At 35.6% G+C, this 19947-nt stretch overlaps 1 long non-coding RNA gene across 3 annotated transcripts; it reads left to right on the top strand.

Annotated features, from left to right (window-relative positions):
- Positions 1–7231: 7231 nt before the first annotated feature.
- Positions 7232–12372, top strand: LOC145073774 (uncharacterized). Of its 3 annotated transcripts, none has more exons than XR_013691535.1 (9): positions 7232–7804; positions 8539–8631; positions 9607–9646; positions 9718–9819; positions 9925–10720; positions 10928–11223; positions 11305–11338; positions 11637–11849; positions 11983–12372. It is a non-coding gene; the product is annotated as an uncharacterized LOC145073774 (long non-coding RNA). The 3 variants fall into 3 exon arrangements; XR_013691534.1 differs by having other exon boundaries at positions 8539–9646; positions 10928–11061; positions 11154–11223; XR_013691533.1 differs by having other exon boundaries at positions 8539–9646.
- The last annotated feature ends 7575 nt before the right edge of the window (positions 12373–19947 follow it).

Raw genomic sequence — 19947 nt, 5'->3', positions numbered from 1 at the left:
TCCATGGACTATCCATGAAAGCTTAGCCCAACCTAAATGAACTTGGCCCACCACACATATATATCTAAGAGTCCATATTTAATTAGTTCCTTTTGATCACTTAATTAATTATAAATTAATTATTGATCAATACTAATTAAATAATATGATTATATATTAATATATTAGGACTTATAATATATTAATATAATAAATCACTAGTATCCTTTTTCCTCATCTTATCAATCCAATTGTCCCGATGCCATGTAACCCAAATGGACCATGCTGGGTCGGGTCAAGTCTTACCAATTATAGTTATGGATTTAGACATTAATCCAACACTATGAACCCCATAGAGGTAGTGTCACCAAATATTGAAGGTGAAACCACAGCCCGTAACACCAGATCATGCATTGGATAATTCGCCTCATGAGGCTTCAGCTGCCTCGAAGTGTACGCGATCACTCGACCCCCGCTGCATCAGAACTGCACCCATACCTGTGATTGAAGCATCACAGTAAACCACGAAATCATCGACACCCTTAGGCAAGGTCAAAATCGGTGCCTCGCACAACCGCTGTCTGAGAGTCTCGAAAGCCGCCTGCTACTCTGGCCCCCAACGAAATGTCATCGCCTTCTTGGTCATTTGGGTCAATGGGACAACAATCTTGGAGAAATCCTGGATGAATCTCTGATAATAACCCTCCAGACCAAGAAAACTCCGAACCTCGAATAGAGACCTCGGAACCTCCCACTGCATCACGGCCTCTACCTTGACTGGATCAACCAGAATACCCTTCTGGTTGACAAGGTGCCCTAGAAACTGCACCTCGCGCAACCAGAACTCATACTTGGAGAACTTTTTATAAAGTCTCTCCTTCCTCAATGTCTCAATCACCTCCCTCATGTGCTCCTCATGCTGCTTCTGAGTCTTGGAATAAACCAAGATATCATCGATAAAGACTATCACAGACCGGTCCAGCATCAGTCTACACACGCGGTTCATGAGGTCCATGAACGTGACAAGAGCATTGGTGAGCCCAAAAGAAATCACCACAAACTCGTAATGACCATAGTGAGTCCGAAAGGCTGTCTTCTGTAGATCATCGTCTCTGACTCGCATCTAGTGATAACCCGATCACTATTGAATCTTGGAGAACCAATATGCACCATGTAGCTGGTCAAATAGGTTGCCAATCCTCAGGAGGGGATAAAGGTTCTTCACCATTACCTTACTCAACTCCCGGTAATCTATACACATCCGATGTGAACCCTCCTTTTTCATAAATAGAATCGGGGCTCCCCATGGCGAACTACTTGGCTTGATAAATCCCTTGTCTAACAGCTCCTGCAACTGTGTAGACAACTCTTGCATCTCGGGAGAAGCCAACCGATACGGTGCCTTGGCTATCAGAGCCGCACCCAGAACTAAGTCAATCCTAAACTCCACCTGCCTCTCCGGAGGTATCCCATGCAAATCCTTAGGGAACATGTCTGGATACTCCCATATGATCGGTACATCATGCATAGTCACCTTACCCTTATCCCGGGTATCCATACCATAGACGAAATACCCTGCGCAACCCTGCTGAAGCGCCTTGCCCTCGCTATAATATCCTCTAGCGTCTTGCAGCTGAATCGGCTAACAAACTGCCGAATATCACTCCTCAGCATCTCGTGGTACCGGGCCTTTTTCATCTCCTCGTCCACCACATATTGTGGAACAAGAAGGGACCTCTCCCTGAACATGGCGGTTATCTCAGTCACAGTCTCAATAGTCTGCTGGAGGTCCTAGAACTCCCGTGTTAACTGCTGCACCTAAATCACTGGTGCAAACTTGGCCCTGAACCTGGTTGAGAAATCACTCCAAGTCATCGCATAAATCGTGTCATCATCTCCAATAGCACGTCCAACCTCCTCTCACCAATCCTATGCCCTGTCCTTCAGGAGGCAGGAAGCAAGTCGGACCTTGTCCCCCTAGGGACAACGGCTGGTGTGAAAGGCTTTAGCGACATCTGCCAACCACCTACTTCTAGGAATGGGGTACCTGGCTCCATGATAGTCTGGATCTGCATAAGCTCAAAACTCCCAGAATGTCAATGTGCGTGCCCCTATCATGGTCGCCATCTCCGTGTGGAATGTACTCAGCCTCTAATCAAGAATCTCCAAGATACCCTCCTTGACCGTACCGAATATCACAGGAGTCTGGTCAATGATACTACACATAATCTTAGATGTGATGAACTCCCTCATCTGATCATCGAGCTGTCCGACTCCAGAGCCCGAGCCTGATCCCTCACCGACACCAGAACTGCCAACTGGTCTACTACGTAGCGTCACCATACTGAAAATACACCATAATAATCGTTAGATTACTAATCATATATCGAGGGATCACACACACACTACAAGTTCCCTGGTTTTATCTTAGCCCTCCTTGTCTCGAGTACGGATCCTCTACTTTCAGTAGTACGACCCCATACTACCTTCCACATCTATCCATACTTTTCTCAAGGAGTGCCTTGACTTCACCAAGTCTCTTTCACTACTACTGCTCGCTGCACTAATCTCATCCTAAGCTTACCCTAGGGTAATCTCCGACCCACTCTCTGCCATCAGCTACATAAGAAGTCCCCATTACCTCTCCCTAACTAGCTCGCGAGTACCATTACATATTACTAAGACCAGATAATTCTTCGAATGTGAGGTCTCTCCTACAACAGTTGGACTCAGACAAGAGTTGCAAAATAGGGCTAAACCTAACCTTATGAAATTATTTAGTCCCTGTAATATGTTGATGGGTTTTAGGTAAAACAAATAAACTAGAAAAACAATTCCTAAGTTTACATGCAACCTACTTTGGATCTATGTTTTAACTATTGAACATATAACTTTGAATTACAAAACAAGAACCCTAAGGAGAGAGGCTATTTTGAAAATAACAAATTAGGGTTTAGAGTTACGTACCTTTCAATTGTTATAGAAAACAATTGGTAATCCTTTTGATTTTGATCTTCTTGGAAGCTTAGCACCACAAATGTAATGCCTTTAATGAAGTCATACCCAAAAACTAGCAAGAATGAAACTTGAAGGAGACAAAGAGAGTAGGGTATGCAATTTTCGGCCCTAGGGTTTCTTCAAGGAAGGAGTGACCGATTTTAGGTGTCAGGAGGCTCCTTATATAGCTGAGGGATCTAGGGTTAAGGGAAAACACTAATGTTCCTTTGCTTGGGGCCTAAGCTTATCCAAAGGCCTTATCCAAGCCCCTTGGACGAAATCATTAGGGTTTCTCCTATAGATTCCGTCCACCCCCTTCCAAGGAGATTCTGGAACCTTCCACTCAACTATTCGATAATTGCAAACTAGTCCCTGCACTTTATAATTAATACAGTTAACCCCAAAATTAATTCTAATTAATTTTTGGCTAATTATTAATTAAACCTTATGATTTCTAATTAATATATTAATCTTTTAACATATTAATAAATCATTTATATTAATTTATTAATCTTATAATGAATCAATATCTCTCATTTCATAATTTCCTTGTCTAGTTGCTAGGTTTGAGGGCAACCCAAAAGGACTGTGCTGCTATCAATTCAAGTACATACTAATTATAGTCATGGGCTTAGACACCTAATCCAACATATGTAACTTAGCATATTCGTTTACTAGTTAGTTAGAGATAACTAGAACTCCTAAAAGCACAAAGCAAGTAGCATTCAAGCATTGAGTAACCAAAACCAAGCATATCCTAATCAGGCCATCATATCACTGACTAATAAGTACTAGCATGCAGTTCAATAAGCTCATACAGTAGGCATACAAGGCATCCTTCCTACATCCTTATCCCTAATCTAACATGCAGTTCACATATTCATAATTCATGTCATAATACAAACATGTATGAGTAATTTGGGAGAACTTACTTGAGCCCGACTGATTGCATGCATCACTCCCTTTTTCTCTTTTGAAATTCTTTTTATAAAATGATTTCCTTTTGAAAATTTTCATACCAAGTCCTCCGTTTGAGTTCAAACACACCCGAGAGTATGCCTGAATCCCTCAAACCAAGACTCCGATACCAACTTGTAATACTCATAAAATATGGTCCCAAAAATTTCGTTTTAAAATTATTAAATAAACATAATTTGTTAAAAACATCCAATCACATTCATAAATCAGAGTATCCATATCAAAACATCAGAGTAAACATCCTAGGCTAACATCATGGTGTGTGCAATACAGTCATCCTGAGCTCTTCCCTTTGGTACCAAAAGTACCTGAAACCAAAACTAAAAACCGTAAGCACGAAGCTTAGTGAGTTTCCCCGAACTACCACATACCATACACATAATCACATAATCAAACAGTTGGGGTGTTAAATATGGAAGTAACAAAGAAACAACAAATAACACACACATTTGGAAAACACACGTCACACACAAGAGAAAGAAAGCGTAACCAGCCTAATTTTGCGATTTACAACTCAAAATTAGAAAGAAAAATAGTTCCAAATTTTGTTGACATACAATATTTGTAGATAACCTCTAGTAAGTTGAAACAATCCAGATGATATTTGTTGTGGCGACTAAAATAGATGATGACAAGACAGAGAAAGAAGGTGATCAAAGGTTACACAAAATCCTACCTGGAGGGCGACAAGTGGAGCATGTGGCAGTGATGGTTGTGTCGTTTGAAGAACGACGTTTAATCTAGGTCGGCAATAGCCTTTCTCTTGTTCCCTTCTTCATATGCAATGCAATTTGAAGCACTGCAGTAAATTGAGGTCGCTTTGTTTGGTAGATTTTAAGAAAGACAAAGAGACGGTTGGCGTGTAAATCGAAGCTTAGTTTTGAGATCATCCTTCCTCATATGTCGATTCCTCTAATGTATAAACAATTTAAAAAGGGAAGACTCAAATTCAAGGGAGGTACTACAGAGTAATCGGTGTCTTGCAGTTGAGACACATTTCTTCAAGACCGCCATGTATGCAAGCAGTTGAGACACATTTCTTCAAGACCGCCATGTATCCAACACAAAGCCGATACCCTCAATACTAGTTGCTCTCATGAAAACTAGCCATTCACTATTGAAGTTGTTTGGCTCAACTGAAAACTTTCTACTGTTCACTAGCCACATCCACTTTTAATATGAATTATAATAATATGTGCTCATAATATATGCTAAAATTGCATGGTTACGAAGATTTTTTTGGACTTGAATGTGATTCCGAGGATATAATCCTTTTAAGGGGTATGTATTTGTAACATCCCAAAATTTTATATTGAATTGAGATGATAATGTTAATGTAAAACTATAAGATGTATTTTTTAAGTTTTTAAGTATGTATTTAAGATTTATATCAAAATACGTTTGACAATATCTAAATAAATCGCTAATTGAAAGTTTAATTAAAATGCTAGAATATGATTTTTGCTATTATTTCATGTAAATGATAAACGATACGTAATGGGAGGGGGGGGGGGGGTGATAATATGACATGCGAACATAAGAATGTGATAATATAAAGTTACCCTAGTTCTTTACATAGTCGACTTACGAAGATGAAATTTATTCTAAGGAGAAAGAAGTTATAACGATCACATTTTCAACTCTTATTAGCATGTATGTTATTATCAATTTATAAATTTAAATCGGTTGTAAAATAATATTTTATTATATATTTGCTAATATTTATTATCGACAGATAAATTATGGCTAAAAAATTATAGAAATAATCTTATAAATAACCTGTTAGTTTTTTTTTGAAAACAACAAATGAATTAAGGGAAAACCTACTCGCAATATTTCAATGAGCATCCTGAGTTTGAGCTCCCAAGTCCCAACGAGTATCCTGAGTACGAGCATCTTAGGTTCTTTACAGGGTAAACTTAGCCTCATAGGGATTTTTAGAGAAAAATTCCCCACATGTGACACCACAAGAGGTAGTTTAAGGGAATCGAACTCCCAACCTTATGCCCCATATGTATATAAAACCCAGTGCATTCTGTTGTACAGTGTTGTAAAAATTGCCGAGTTGGCCGAGTACTCCTCCGAGTACTTGCTACTCGGCGCCGAGGCGAGTTACAGAATCCCGAGTACTCCCCGATCGGCCCCTTACTAAACTGAGTACTGTTGTAAAACTCGGTCAACTCGGTGATTCATATGTATAATATACTTAATGATTTATTATTTAACATACATCTTAAATTTTCCGTAATTGTTCACGAAGTGAGATCATTATGCGTTTTTCAGTTTTTTTTTTTATTTTTTTTTATTTTTTTTTTGGTATTCACATATATCTAATTTTGTTATATATTTCTATCAAATTATGATTTTAACCTATGATTTTGACATCTATAATTTTCCTAAAAATATTTCTACATGAAATGCCGAATCCGATTACTCCCCGGGTACTTATGAGTACTCCCGAGTATTCGCTACTCGGTAGTCGGCTGAACAGATACCGAGTAAAAAGTTCTACAACCTTGTTGTTGTATATCACTTACAAATAACTTGTTAGTTATGACTTTGTAAATCTTATATTTAAGTTGAATATAATTTTTGTTACAAGATAAACTTGTATATAGACAATATTTAAGTTAAAATAAATTATTAATATATATATATATATATATATATATATATATATATATATATATATATATATATATATATATATATATATATATATAGGAAATGAATCTTAGGAACAGTAAAGTTCCTAAGATGTTGGCTGAAATGGCCCGTTTTATGGGTTTCGTTGCAATTTCGACATCCTGGGCCTTTTATGGACTTATGAACATTCTTTAGACACGCGTTTATCATCGTTGCATTTGTGTCACTGTAATCTGGATCACCGTCTCCGATGTTTTCTCCCACCGCCTTATCTTCCTTCTCTAATAATATATCTTTCTTTCTCTTGCTTTCTGGATGGTTCTGTCTATCTTCCATGTTCGATGACACGATCCAACACCGCCATCTCCACCGTCTTTATGAAGCACCACCAGCCGTTCCTTAATTTTTACAGTCCTTCTGCTATTCGTCGTTTTCTCTTTAACCCACCATTTTCTTCCTTTGACGGGTTCCGACTTTGATGGCTCCTTACTGATATTGAGGCGATGATGAGTTTTATTTTTTAAAAGATTTTGCGTTATCGAGTATCGGGTGAAATTGAGGGTCGTTTTTTGGCAGGGCAACTTGGAAGGCATTCCGGTCGGATATTGCAACCGGTGTTTGCAGCCATCCCGATGTTTCACCCCTTTTTCCTGTGCGTCGTCCGGTTGAAATTCAGGCTCATGTTCTTGATTTAGGGTTACTGCATGAGTACATGAGTACATGTTGTGTTGTCAAAGTTCTCCCTTTTGTTTCAATTGTTTCCTCCCTGTCTTACTATTGCTTCGGACGTAGGGATTCAAGGGTTTTTAAGGGGTTGCTTGGCTTGCAATTTTGGGTCGGCTGACTTGCCGGTTAAAATACCGGTACCGGGATCTCCTTCTAAATAAACATCAAAAAACATCTCCTCCGTCAGGAAGCCATAGACAGACGGTTTTGAAGGAAACATCATCGGGGTCGGGATCGAGTAGCAGTTCGTCGGAAAGTCATCGGAGCCTTGAATCGAATTGGAAGCAGATAGAAATAAGAGGAAGCCTACTTTCAGATTCCTTTTCTATCGCTTTCTGCATCGCATGCCCTCCAAATTTGAAACTTCCCTAATCTCATCTATTTTCTTCAGGTATGCTTAACGGAATGACCTTTTGAAATTATGAGATGCATAAGGTTATGCTATTGCTTCTAGTTTGGTATTCTGTAAGAATTTGAGGTACACAATCCATTTTATGTATTTTACCTAATTTCTTACTCTTCTTGCTAAAAAAATCATTATCTTAGTTTGTTGGATTAGAACTTGGAAGCGAAGATTGAGAGTCAAGTAAAACATTTTATTGATTAAATTTCAATTTTAGCAGGTTTTTAATTCTGAATTTTGGGTTTTTCTCAATATATGATTGTGGGTTTTGTTTTGTTAAAAGAATTGAGTGAATCTTAAAAGTGATCTTGAAATTACCACCATTGTTTGAGATAGAGAGATTCTTCAACCAATTTCTCTCGGTCTCTCACGTACTCTAATCCAATTACACCCTTGAACCTGAAGGTATTCAGTCTTTCAAGTTGAAAGTGTAAGCAAGCAGCTACCCAATCCATAAAAATCAACTTTACATTGTGTGTAAAATGTTGTGAATTGTTTTTCAGATTTAGGGGTAAAATGGTCATTATTTTGTCATTCAACCTGTTTATCAAGTTTACAAAAGAAACCAACTTTATATATGGATCACGTGTTCTCTGGGTAGATCATGTTCAGAAATATTTACGAAAATGACAACATATAAGGGTAAGTTTGTGTTAATTTACTTGGAAAAAGTTCCCTTTAATGACCTTTCGTATTAAATTGTTCTTTTTTGCATTAAGTCATACTTAATGGATTAGATGATTAAAAATTTTTGGTGAAGCTATCTGCAGTTCCGGAATGCCCTTTTAACATTTATTTTCTTTTTATAGAAATAAGGAATATGCAAAAGGTAAGGATGATGCATTTGCACCAACATGGTGTTTGGAGAAACTGTATACAATAGGAAGAGGATCCCCTTTCAGGTATAACAATATATATCAACATTATGAATTTAATTATTTCTTATTGTAAAGGGTAAATTCATTTCTTTTTTCATTTTGACTTATAAATCCATTTCAATCAGAACGAAGATAGGACATATGTTTGGCTTTGATAGCCTTGAAGTAAAAAAAATGTTATTCTCACTATTCCTAAGGTTAATTCAAAGAAACATTTATCTTTTCACCGAGGTCCAAATCGTGAAATAAGTCGGTACCAAATGTCAAAATATTGGGTTTTGTCCCACCTACACAAATGACAGATCTAGGTTTTTAACTACGGATAAACTGTGTAGATTTGAATAAAAATGTAATTTCGTAAGTGGTGGCTTTCTTGCATACTCCTTTTGTGCATGATGCTTTTAAGAGTTTGGTGAACACTATCATTATGAGATGGTTTGAGATGTTGAAGGGTCGCTTCATTTAATTACACATTAACTTTTCATTCAATATTCATATATGTACTGGGGGAGAAGAAAACCGACAAAATTGTTACCATGTCCTATAATCAGAGCGGATACCACCATCGCTTTGATTTTTCTTCCTTCTCTTTTTTCTTTCTTACTTCCAGCTCTTGAAGAGCTCCAAAGTGGAATCCAATGATAACAAATTAGATTTTATTTTCTAAGAATCGTTATTCTTCTTCATTTCTTTCTGTTTCCAGCAACTACTGATTTTCCATTATAATCCCCTCATATCTTTTTCTTATCTATTTTTTAAGGACGTATGTTATTGGAAGTTGGAACCCTTATGATTACTGACTGTTGTTACAAAATGACCAAAAAAATATTATTTTACCTATGTTTTACCTGCAAGAAAAATGACCAAAAACTAAAAATTCTACTTAAATAGTTACAATGACCAGAAGGGTAAAAATGTTTTGTTTGAGTCTTCTTATCCCATTATAACACCTGACATCATGCTTTGAAACTAAAGTACAATATGGTTTACTTTCAAAAGCAAAAACTCTCCAGATCGTGCATACAGTCTTGCCAAACAGGTATAAATTATAAACTTCTAAAGTTATAAAATATAAAAATCAACTTGAAATAATTATAATGTTTTTTTCAGCCTTTTGATGAAGCAATTGCTGAGCTGGATACATTGGGGGAGGATTCTTACATGGATAACACTTTCATCATGCAACTTCTTCGTGAAAATCTTGATATGCAGGTATAATATAAACACTAATAGCAATGAACTTTTTGTTTTTTTTATTATATATCTATATATAATTTGTTGATTAATAATTTAATATTAATAACTTAATTGTGACAGGACGAGGGAGCTGATGATCTCATAGTGTTTTGTAACTATTTTTTATCCTCACACTTGCTCCTTTGATTTCATTATTTGTGTTCAATTTTAAACATTGTTGCTTAATTTGATGTCAGAGATGGATATATAATGTTCTTACTTACTTTGATGTCAATAGGGAAGTTGATTTATTGAAGCTTTACATGATGCATCATGATGAAGAATAGAAATTAGGGTTTGTTGAAATAGGATCAAACAGAGAAAGATTAAAAGGAAGAAGACGATGAAATAGAACTAATTGATTAAACGATAACACAATCTACAAGATTGCCCAGAGAATCTCCCTCTCTCTAAGCTGAAAACTTAAGAGCCAACACAAAGTATTACACTATCAATTTTCTAGACATCTCTCTATTGTGACCTTTCTCTCTATTTATTATAATCCTAGCCCACCTAGGTGAAATTCCTGTTTTGCCCTTTACTGGGCCTTCTAGATAAAACCTATAAAATTCTTGCTTAAATGGTATTTGGGCCCAACAATACTCATTTCCTATCACATCACAGCCCCTCTGACAGAAATAAGCTAAATAAAGAAGACGATGGTCAAGTTATTGCTCTCATACGATTTTTTTTTTTGAAATAATGACATATTGTAAATTTAAGTTAATCGATTTAAGCTTTCCATATCTGCTTCTGTTATTGTTTATATGATGATTTTGCCAAATTTATTTGGGTTTATTGTAACCACTCCATCAAAGTCGACCAACAACAATCCCAAAATCAAGGCTTACCGACCGTCGTGCAGTGGCAATTCCAGGTGATTTCGTGTTTTTCTTTTTTAAGGTTCTAAACACATAGTTTTGAGCTTTCGAAAACCTATTTGCATAAGTATTGCAGTTTCATCAAAGTTTATTTTTTGGTTAATTTACCATGCCTGTGTTCGATGAATTGTTTAAGAGAATTCTTTTTGATTAAACTCGGTTGATTATGAGAGATTGACATTAGGTTGTTTTAATGTGATCAGACGAAGATGGGCACGAGTACATGAGTGGCAGAACCGAAAGTTACTGATATGGACACGTTCCAGATTGTGGTGGGTCGGCTAAAAGGGGATACTCAATTAGGCATGATTGAAGAATTTCTGCACAAAAACTACATGTATCAACGTTTGTGAATAGTATCTAATTCCATGTTAACACCACATCTTATTTACCATGAAACCATAGGTTAACGTAAATTTTCTTTTCCAGGATACAACTTATCGGGGAATTGTTGGTGTAATTGTTGGAATTAGACGGATCTTATTTGGTTATCATACCGGTAAATATGTCCATGTTTTCCTTCATTTTATTTTTATTTTACATTTTTCTTATTTACATTGATAATTTTACTACCAAATAGGGGAGAAGAAGTAGAGAAGCATACGCGGTTGCAGGTAAACTACAAATGAGATCCTTTCTTTTTAATTTATAAAATTCAGTGCTATAGGGTGCGTTTATTATTCCATTACAAAATTTCATATTTCCGTGTTTCATTTACTAATTTGCAAACATAAACAACTGATGAGATCGATGCTTACAACCAGTACATTGACATTTTTTCTTTATAACATGTCGATAATTTGGATAAGAATAACAATCTACTTTTATTTCATATTTTACCAATACCAATGTACTTTCAGTTTTTTGTCGAATATAACATCATACGTTCATTTTCTATTTTGTCAAATATAGAAAATGGAAGTAGAGTGCTATATATGGGTATCTACTCAAAACTGCAAACCATCACGACCATTTTTTGTGGCATGACATTTATGATTTTATATGAGAGGAGATGCAGCGAAAACTGGACCAGTGGGCCGAAGAATTGCACAAGGAACGAAAGTGATTGTAAAAGGCGGATGTGAGTTTTAAGGGTAGCTCACCTACTTGCGTACTACACCTGATGTTATTTACTATGCTTCTGCACTTTTAGGATAGCTCACATAAACCTTGATATTCTATTAGTCATATTAAGTTATTTAAGCTCCATATTCTGTAACTGAATTTCTGAGATGGACTTTTTTGTTTTGATTTTCAGGATCATGTTTGAGGAACACTTTGTGAAAACCACACAAACAATTGAAGAAGAAAAGATTCAGAAATAAAGTTGATTCGATCTTTGGAACTCATATTCATCCACAAACATCATCAGCAAATGACTATAGTTGCACACAACAGTAACAACTTCCAACCCCGCAACGCGGAGGAGTGCATCTAGTTACTATAAAAGAAGAAAAGAAACAAAACGTATATATACGTGAATATATCAACATATTTATATTTTTTGGAAATAAAGTCGTGAAGCCTAAATACTTTAAATTAAGTTTACCCTTCATGCAAATACGTGTCAACTTTTGGATAATAACATCGAAGGTTAATTTGTAATTTACACAAAAGTACGTACAATCTATTGTTACGTGTTAATCTAATTAAGATCCGTATAGTACACTTTAAATACGTGTTAGTATTGTATGAGATGTCTAAGCTTATCATTGTACGGTTGCATTGTATCGTGATTCACAATTTTTGTACAAATAGACATCTTTCATGGATCTTATGATTGTATTCAAACAATAATTTGATAGAGAACAGAGGATATATTTAGAACAAGGGTAATTTCATGGAGCTTGTTCCCAAGGTCACTTCCTTGGGGAGACAAACCAAATTTAACAAATCCGCTGAAAATTTGTATGATTGGAAATCATGCATAACAAGTGCATTGCTTGTCAACATTTTTCAAATAAAGCACTTTGGTTATTAAATGTTGATAGTTGGCAAATATTGTAATTCTATCGGAAGAAAAGAAAATATTTTGTGTCTAAACCCATATATTTATGAAATGAGTTTTGTCTTACGTATTCTACTTTAATGACACGTTTTCCCGTTGTTTAAGCTTAGGAAATGCTAACATCATGTAAGATATATATTGAAATAAGAAGAGAATACATGAGTTAGCATCAAGTAAACACTAACAATACTTTGTAAGATATTTAATGTTTGCAATGGCTATGTATCATTTGTAACCCTTTGGAATACATTTATGTAATTAAATGTGGTTTGTTTAGACCTGCTTCAGTTTGATATATCCTTAGTACAACTAATGTCTATGTTTTAGAGAAATTAAATATTATCCTACCTTTTGTTTTTATTTTTCTTCCAACCTATTTAATATACCTTTCTTCCTACTTATTTAAGATGATGATAAGTTTACAAATTTAACATCTTAATCAAATTTAGATTAAATTGAATGACACTTGTCACCATCTTAAATACGTAAGAAGATAATAAGAATAAAAAGTAGAAGAATATTTAAATTTCTTATGTTTTATTATAACTCTCTATCACATAAAAGTAAAAATAAAAAAATTAGGTGTTATAATTACTATAAAAAAGTCACCATATTTTGGATTTTTTTTTTATATTTGTCACCCATAATATGATATTATAAAATAGTGTCACATCATCATGCAATGTCAGAATGTCATGTCATCAAAACTGACATATATTATGTCACGTTAGCTTGCAACACGGTTGATCGGATAAGTGATTATAAGTGTAATAAATTGGTAAATTGAGTGTTCAGTTTGAGACAAAAAAACACAATGTTAAAATCAAATTTTGTGAAAATTTAGTGAGATTTGTAAAATTTGCTTTCTTTTGTAATTTTAAATTATAATGAATCAATTTTTCATGTCACAATCATTTGTTTTTATTATGGTTCAGTTATAATGTATCGATATTTTTCTTCGTAATCTTTAGTTTTTATTGAGGTCAGTTATTATAATGGATCAATATTTCTAGTTTTTTCTTTCTTCTGATCATAATCATTTGCTTTTATTAAGATTCAACTATAATGGGTTAACTTTCCAGACATAATCATTCGTTTTTATTAAGGTTCGGTTATAATGAGTAATTTCTTGTCATAATCATTCATTTTTATTAAGGTTCGGTTATAACTGATCAATTTTTACAGTCCTAATTATTAGTTTTTGTTAGCGTATATATGTTTTGTGTATATTTACTTATTATGTTTAGCTTGTTAGCCTTTTATCCTAAGTGGCCTATTGTATGTAATCCACTTATGGTAGCCCATTATTATAATCACTATGTATATATTTCGCATGGAATACAAGAAATCTTCATGGGAAATTATTGATTGTAACATGGTATCAACCCTAGCCGATCCTACAACAATGTATTTTTCCATCGTTTCGCCCCTTTTCGTTTTCTTCTTCTGATGATCTTCATCTTCTTTTTTTTTCTTTTTTTTTTCTTTATCTACAATGACCGGTACAAGTTCTTCTAATCCCAAACGACATGTCAATGATAAGATCTATGGCATCACCAACATAAAATCTTATGTTCCTCTCCTCCTAGCCTGGATCGTTTGAACTATGATTCCTGGAAAGAATTGTTGAAAACACATTGCACTGGTTATTTTGTGTATAACCATCTTGACAGGTCTTCTCCTAAAGCTGATGAAACCAACTGGACTGAAGTAGAAAACATTGTTAAGCAATGGTTGTATGACACTCTTACTCAATCTGTACTTTAGTCTATTATCACGTCTGATGTCACTGCTGCCCAGATAAGGAAAGCTATTCAAAGCCTGTTTCATGAGAACAAAGAATCAAAGGTAATGGAACTTGACGATGAGCTTTGTAACATCACCATTGGAGACTCATCTATTATCGACTACTACACCCGGATTAAATCTATCTCTGATCTTCTTAAAAATATTGGGTTCCCGGTCCCAGAAAAAACGTAGTCATCTATGCTTTGAATGGACTATCTCAGAAGTACTCTAACATTGTTACCACGATCCAACACCAAAAACATTCCCCTCTTTTCTCGAGATTCGGTCAATGCTGACACTTGATGAACGCTCAATCAATAAAGAACACATTCGCAATATATAAGCTTCCCGTTCCAACAAACCTTCTTCGCCAACAATGCTGAATGTTGAATATCACAGCCGTCAATCTAACTCATCTCGTGGCGGCACTCAAACCGGTGGAAGGGATGGTGGTCGGAACCACCGTGGTGGTAGAGGGGGTCGCAATGGCAGAGGCGGCGGTCGTGGCAGGTCGGGCGGCAGCGGACCTTCTCCTTTCGCTGGCGGTTGGGGAGGAGTGTCTCCTTGGCAGATGAACTACCCACTTCAACGTGGCTTACTTCCTTTGCCTCCTGCAATGGCCCAATGGCCTTATAATACCATTAATCGCAACCCACAACAATATTGGCCCAATTCGGCTCCTAATAACTCTACCTGGCCCAACAACAATGCAGTCCAATCCCCTCGGGCCATGTATTCAATAGCTCAGCCCACGATGCAGCCTCACACAATGCAATTTTTTCGGTATCCCTTTAATGCGGATCAAGCTACCTCGCTCCCTCAAGCATTTAGTTCTATGAGTCTTCAAGATTTGGGAAACTCAGAATGGTATATGGATACTAGGGCCACCGCGCACCTTCACAATAATCCATGTATACTCAACTCCTTTAGTAATAAGTGTATTTTTGTTTGTGATAGTCGGTAATGGATCTCGAATTCTGGTCACCAATGTTTGTCAATCCACTCTCTGTCTTAACCCTTTTCGTACTCTTCATTTACACAATGTACTTATTACTCCTCAAATTATGAAAAAACTTTTTTTTGTGCGTAAATTTACTCCTGATAATAAATGTTCTATCGAGTTTGATGCTTTTGGTTTTTCTGTGAATGACTTCTTGACCAAACAAACCCTCATTTGGTATGATAGTACGAGTGATCTCTACCCTGTTACTTCTTCAACTCCTCAATATTTCCTTAGTGTCCGTTCTTCCACATGGCATCAAAGACTTGGACATCCAGGCCAAATTGTTTTTCAACATTTACTTTCAAATAATTCCATTTCTTGTAATAAAAGAGATTCTAAGTTATTATGTCATGCTTGTCAACTTGGGAAGCATACTCATTTAGCTTTTACTTTATCTAAAACTCATGCTATGTTTCCTTTTCAAATTATACATTCTGATGTTTGGACTTCTTCTGTCATAAGTCATAATGGTATTAAATATTATGTCATTTTTCTTGATCAATTCTCTCATTTTCTATGGGTGTACCCTTTACGTATGAAATCTGAAGCGTTCTCCAAAATTTCTTCACTTTCGTGCATATATCAAAAATCAATTTCATCCTGATATTCAAATGTTTCAATGTGATAACAGCAAAGAATTGAACAATCATCAATTTCATGAATTATGTGACAATTATGGCATACACATGCGTTTTTCATGTCCTTATACATCTCCTTAAAACAATAAATTTGAGAGAATGATTCTCTCCATAAACAACACCATCTGTACTCTTGTTTTTGAAGCTCATCTTCCACATTCATATTGGGTGGAAGCTCTTCATATGGCAACTCACCTCCTCAATATTCTCCCGTCATCCACTCTTCAAAATGATACACCATATCACAAACTGTTTCGTGAAACTCCCTCCTATAATAACCTTCGTGTGTTCGGGTGTCTTTATTATCTTTAAACAAACAACACTCACAAACTTGAACCTCTAACTATGCCTTGCATTTTCCTTGGCTATCCGTCTCACCACAAAGGTTTCAGGTGTCTTAACCTTCATACAAAACAAATTATTATTTCTCATCATGTCACATTTGACGAATCTGTTTTTCCTTTTGGCTCTATGACACCAAACTAACCTCCCGATTACCATTTCTTGTGTTACAACTAGGAATTCTGATGCGTTGTAAACAATTAACAAAGATAACATTGTAACGAAAACTTGAAAGCATGTATGATGCTTATTCAATGACAACAAAATTCCATCAAACACTCTATACAAACACTCAAATAGTCAACAAAAGGTTGGAAACCCTAGAAATCCCGGTTTAAGTCTAATATGGACTAGGATTTCCTTATTGGGCCTAATGGGCCAATAAACTTCCAATTTGACTATTTTGCGCTTAGAACTCTTAAAGGGGCTCTCATTGGACCCACTCTCATGAGACTTAACCTTTTTGGGCCTTATAAGCCTAAAATGGACTAGTTTATCTTTAATGGGCCTTATTGGGCCATAACAAATCCAAATAGATTTAATGGACTCAAATTCATTCCTTTATGCTAAATTGGGCCGTGAACTACTCTAAAGGCCCAATGGGCCGAAAATCATCAAATTGGGCCTCATATTATGGACTCAAGCACAAAAGGCCCAAACCATTCTTTTCCTTTACCCCCTCTCGGCCCAAATACAAAACAAAAAAGGGAAAGAAATAAATAAATGGCCATGACACCTCATTGTTGTTTAGGGGTTAATTATGGGATTATCCAACATACATCTAAGACATCTCATGTCCCCATGCAACTTATCTCTTCTCTCCCCTCCTTTCCTTCTTCTTCTCGACCGAGAGCACCCAACACCCACACCAAATTCATTTTTCAAACACTCACTATTCTCTCAATAACACCTCTCATTTCTTCATCAAAATTTCTAAGAACTTGAGCATTTCAAGTAGGATCTTCCACAAGAATTATCATCCTAGGTATGTTGATGCTTGGATCCATAATCTAGTCTCTTTATTTCATCAAGAATCTCTTCTAAACTCACACAAACTCATGATTATCATCCTAGAAAACTCTAAGTTCGAGATCCACCCAAGAAGGCTTGTTAGGATCAAACTCTTCCATTTCTTTCTTCAAAACCGTGAACATCAAAGCAAGGTGAGTTCATAACCCTATATTTTCGGTTTTCAAATGATTTATGGGGGAGAATACAAGTAAAATGTGTAGATTTATATGTATTTGTATGTTATGTGTGATTTCTTGTGTTTATGTGGTGAATATGTGCTAAAAATGAAAGATATTTCAAGATCTATAGTTCAAGAAGGAAGAATATGTGATTTAGCATCCATTTCACTTAACATGTCAAGATAAACTACCATACAAGGTTTATAATAAGCATACTATAACATAAAATTTGTTATTGGACTATTTTTTGATAAATAAACAAAAGATGGGGAAAAAGATGTCATTTACAGTTTTTACAAGGACCAAAAGGTCAAAACAGCTAAAATAAGAGTTTTTATAAATATGATGCATTTTAAAGGACTAAAAATGTAAATTTTAGCCTAATGGGCTAAAATTTGGGCCTTTCGGCTATTTAGGCCCAAATATGCGAAAAATCAAATTTAAGGGGGCTGAAATGGAAATTTTTCTCAAAACAGGGGCTATAAACGTAAATGAACCTATTTTAGGGGTTAAAATGGCCTTATTTATCAAAAGGGACTAAAAATGCAAAGATTTTTGATTTTGGGTCAAAATTGCAAAAAGTGTGGATTTAAAAGCAAATCTTTTAACTAAGGGGCTGAAACTGTCCAAAATAAAATTTTGGGCTTAAAACATTATTTAAATAAGTGTTTGGGTCAAAATGTCAAGATAAATAGTTCAAGGACCTAATATGTCATTTTTCATAAAAAGGACTAAAATTGCCAACTTTACCAAAATAAGGGGCTGAATTGGTCAAACTAATGTTTTTGGTCAATTATGTTAAGATTAAAATAATTGGATCAAAATATACAAAATTTTATAACTTATGTGTTTAAATAGAAAAATATATATTTCTATAAATCTATGAATCGTTATAAAACAATTTGGTGATTTTTACGACATTTCGATTAAACAACTTCGCAACACTAATACTATACAAAACAAGTAAACATTCTACTTGTTGGGCTTGAATAATTCTAATCACGCTTTTTTTGGGCCTTTGTGACCCATTAACATGACTTTTGGGCCTAACATAAATAATACATGTTTATTGGGCCTCATGTGACCCAATTACATGCCTAAGGGACCCTCAATGGCTTTTACATGCTATTGGGTCTGGGTGGCCCATTAGCATTGCTAGTAAGGTCCAAATAAATCATATGCGAAATGGGCCAACGTTTCCTTTGTATACTCGACAGCCTTAAATGACATACGTAACTAGTAGGAGGACGTAGTCCTCTTCTCCTCGTCTGTTAGGCTTACCTTCTATTCAAGTAAACAAAAATCAGGTCGTTAATCAAGGTTAATCAAATTCATTTGGATTAATGTGAGTAATAACGGGCGACACTAATAAGTGTCGGTCGTAGTCTGTCATTATAATCAAAGTCTCCTGGAGGGAGAGCGAGAGTTTGTGTATAGATCTATACGGGGGTGACTCCCCCACACCTAAGCTGTTCGCTACAGTTAGACTCAGCCAGTCTAGGGTGACAAAATCTTAAGATCAATTCCGGTGTTCGCTAGAATGCCATGACAGACGAACTAGTCATTTTCATGCATGGTTATAACGACTCACATAGAGATCCAATACCATCTAAGTAATCATGGGAAATCATATTCATTTGTTGTGACGATACAATAATACAAAACGATCATACTATTTTATTGGAAAACATCGGGTTTTCCGGGGAAACCAACACTATTCACTTGTACTTTCAATAACTATAATGCAAAACTTCTCATTTATACACGTTTTGAAATCAGTCACACATATACTTATGGATCATCACACCTTTTGTATAAACAATTGTCGTTTAAGAATATATCGGGTTTTCTTGGTTTTACAAACTATACAAAACATTTTCATATTAAACTTACTTATGAACTCACCAACATTATATATGTTGACGTTTTCAAAATAACTTGTATTCTCAGGTAACAGATAAGTTGAAGAACAATACCAAGTGTGTTAGGATGTTATGTTTTGAAAACTCTCAAACAAATTATGCTATGGATATGTAATATTTAGACAATGTACTTGATGTGAACTAGGTCAGTTGTAATGTATTGATGCATGGTGATATTTATGTTATGTTTCATGTATAGTCATTGTGATGATATTTCAATTTAAGTCATGCGAGCCTCGGACGTTTCCGCCGTCTGGTTCGGGGGTGTGATAGGTTGGTATCAGAGCTCTGTTTATAGTGAACTGACACATCTAACCACACATTGATTTGCA

Source organism: Lactuca serriola, chromosome 9 (assembly GCF_051521515.1).
Source record: "Lactuca serriola cultivar US96UC23 chromosome 9, Lser_US96UC23_V15, whole genome shotgun sequence".
Taxonomy (NCBI): domain Eukaryota; kingdom Viridiplantae; phylum Streptophyta; class Magnoliopsida; order Asterales; family Asteraceae; genus Lactuca; species Lactuca serriola.
This window is presented reverse-complemented; position numbering and strand designations above follow the sequence as displayed.